At 33.8% G+C, this 3,043-nt stretch overlaps 1 non-coding gene across 1 annotated transcript; it reads left to right on the top strand.

The window, feature by feature from the left end:
• Positions 1–1,339: 1,339 nt before the first annotated feature.
• On the top strand, positions 1,340–1,443 carry LOC118919295 (small nucleolar RNA U13). The gene has a single exon (XR_005027444.2). It is a non-coding gene; the product is annotated as a small nucleolar RNA U13 (small nucleolar RNA).
• The last annotated feature ends 1,600 nt before the right edge of the window (positions 1,444–3,043 follow it).

Genomic DNA, 3,043 nt, shown 5'->3' with positions numbered 1-3,043 from the left:
TTTTCCCAAAGAATACAAGTTCTCAGATTCAAAAAGGCATATGCACCCCTATGTTTATTGCAGCTCTATTTACAATAGCCATGACATGCAAGCAACCTAAGTGTCCATCAGTAAATGAATGGATAAAGTTGTGGTACATATATACAATGGAATACTATTCAGCCATAAGAAAAAAGAAAAATCCTACCATTTGCAACAACATGGATAGTACTAGAGGGTATTTATGCTCAGTGAAATAAGCCAGGAGGGGAAAGACAAGTAGCAAATGATTTCCCTCATTTGTGGAGTATAACAACGAAGCATAACTGAAGGAACAAAACAGCAGCAGACTCACAAATTCCAAGAAGTGACTAGTGGTTACCAAAGGGGACGGGTGGGGGAGTGTGGGTGGGGAGGGAGGGAGAAGGGGATTGAGTGGCATTATGATTAGTATACATGGTGTGGTTGGGGTCACAGGAAAGTCAGTGTAACACAGAGAAGACAAGTAGTGACTCTGTGGCATCTTACTACACTGATGGACAGTGACTGCAATGGGATATGGGGGGGACTCAAAAATATGTGCGAATGTAGTAACCATATTGTGTTTCATGTGAAACCTTCATGAATGTATATCAATAATACCTTAATAAAAATTAATTAATTAAATTTTTTTAAAAAAGAAGACATGGCATTACTATATTTAATTAGCATCTTATACTTCCGTTTTCAACTATTCAATCCAACCCATACAGGAAAACATTTTGTTCATACCCAACACATAGGTTTTAGGCAAATGATTTTCTATGTATATTGGGATTTGGTGATGAGCATTTTGGTCCTGGTGTCTGCAACACATAAATTTGTTTTGGGAGATTTTGGATGAACAGCAATGAGTAGGTATAATATGGCAAATTCTGCTTATTACATTAGTCACCTTGATGATTAGGATTTACATTAAAAACTACCTTACTTTTCTTATGTTCTGTATGCATAGTTTCCATTTTAAGCACTAATTATTTAAATTTCTATATATTCAATAAGGAAAAGGAATAGATATTCATGAGACACACACACACATGTATATATACATTTTTTCCCATATTTAAATTGAATGAAAAGTAGTATAAAAAGACATAGATGTATTCTAAATCTATTGTCCCAGGAGAAGCATCAAAAGAGTTTCATGTTTGGATGGGAGTACAAAATACAGTTTGTTATACCTTATATTAGAGATTCACAATACTGTATTTGCATTGTAAAGTTTCTGAAAAATTATTCTGCAAAGAAACCTGTTTTACCAAGTCTAACCCAAGACACTGCCAATTCATTTAAAAGTCTTTTTAAAAAATCTATTATCAAGATCCTTCTGTAGTTCATAAGCATGATGTTTGGGTGTCAATTCTTTCACGTGACTTGTGCCTGCCTCAAACCTTGTTATGACATCGGCACATTACCCATCTGACTTGAAAAGAAATCTATTATCAAGACATCTTGAAATGCTACTCTAATTAATGTCATTTAAAATCTTTATATTGAAAGAGGCTTTGAGAAAATGCTTAATAGAGAGAATACTTGTAGATAGTTTAAACATTATACATAACTCTACATATTTTATTGAACCTACTGATTCAGTTGAATTATTTCTCTTCTGACTTGGAATGCTCATGTAAACCCTTACTTCATTTCTGTATAATCTCAAGAACCTGGAGTTAAAGCAAAGAGTTCATAGGCATCAATAAATGAAAAATGGATAAAGGAACCACATTGCATAAATCTTTCCTTGATTATTGTTCTTTCAAACCATCAAGTTATCTAGAGCAGGAAATAACACCACATAATTAGCAAGGTAACCAGAGTACTTTGCTTATTGCCAACAATGCCACTTGCAGTTATAAGAAGTGGAAAACCTCTAATCACTGTTCATATTTCTCCCATCCCAACATACCCACAAGATTCAATTTATATGTTAAGGAACCAATGTAGTCTTCTATACAACAACACTAAGAAATTACAATTATTGTACTGCAATTTAATTTTGAATTTGATTTTAACCAAAATGCCTCAAACTTTAAATAATCTAATAATTTATAGAAATCCTTAAAGCCTGAATCTAAGGAGTCCAGGGAATATATCCAAAGGATCTGTGCCCCATCTGTGGTTTTATGTGATTGTGTATGTGTGTGTATGTGTGTGTATACATATATACATATATATAGGAACATTTTTTATTGTGAAGGACTTCATAATTTTAATAATATTGGAGTTTTAGGAGATCCAACAAATTATACCAGTATTCTACAGTTCAGAAGCAACCAAAGATAGACACAAGATTCAGGTAGATGGGCAATCCCAACTTGTTACTGATAAAGTTGTTGAGAAAATGTGGAGATTAGGAATTTCATGGAGATCAGAGGACTAGGCTTTGAGACTGTGCAAAATGGAGCTCCTGAACTTGAGTCCACTTACAGGAGTGGCTGGAAAAATCCTAGCTGGTAATGAAGATAAACGATAGGTAACTTATCTATTTTTTGCCAGGTCTCTGGAAGGAAGAGACTGATGATGATGATGATGTTAACAATAAAAATACTAATACTAAAATCTCTCCTGGATGTTTGCCATCACAAATCTACTCTTACCTTAAGGTTTACCAACACCACAGTTGAGAAAAACATTAAACTGAAAAATTTAAATAATCCCAGATTCTTTACACACCCTAGTGCTCAGCAGGAGCAAATGCAAATCCTCTTTAGAAATATACCTTCAATACAGGCCCCAATTCCTCCAAATTAACTACAGTTCACAATTAAAATTCACCAAATAAACAAGGAAAGAAGCCACCATGAGTAAAAGTCAGTTGAAACAAACAAAAAAAACTTTGTCTAGTGACTTCAGAAGATGTAAATATAAGATAGGGAATATAAAATGAATACATATGAAATCTCTAAAGAAAAATGATCTCTCTTTGACATTCTTAGTTCCACTATGTTCAACTCTTTTGTCTAATAAAATTCATCTCAGCATATATGATGAGATCCAGGGATTGGCACACCTTAGCCCATAGACC

The sequence above is a fragment of the Manis pentadactyla genome, chromosome 1, assembly GCF_030020395.1.
Source record: "Manis pentadactyla isolate mManPen7 chromosome 1, mManPen7.hap1, whole genome shotgun sequence".
NCBI lineage: Eukaryota > Metazoa > Chordata > Mammalia > Pholidota > Manidae > Manis > Manis pentadactyla.
Note: the sequence above shows the minus strand (reverse complement) of the source record. Positions and strands in the feature narration are given on the sequence as shown.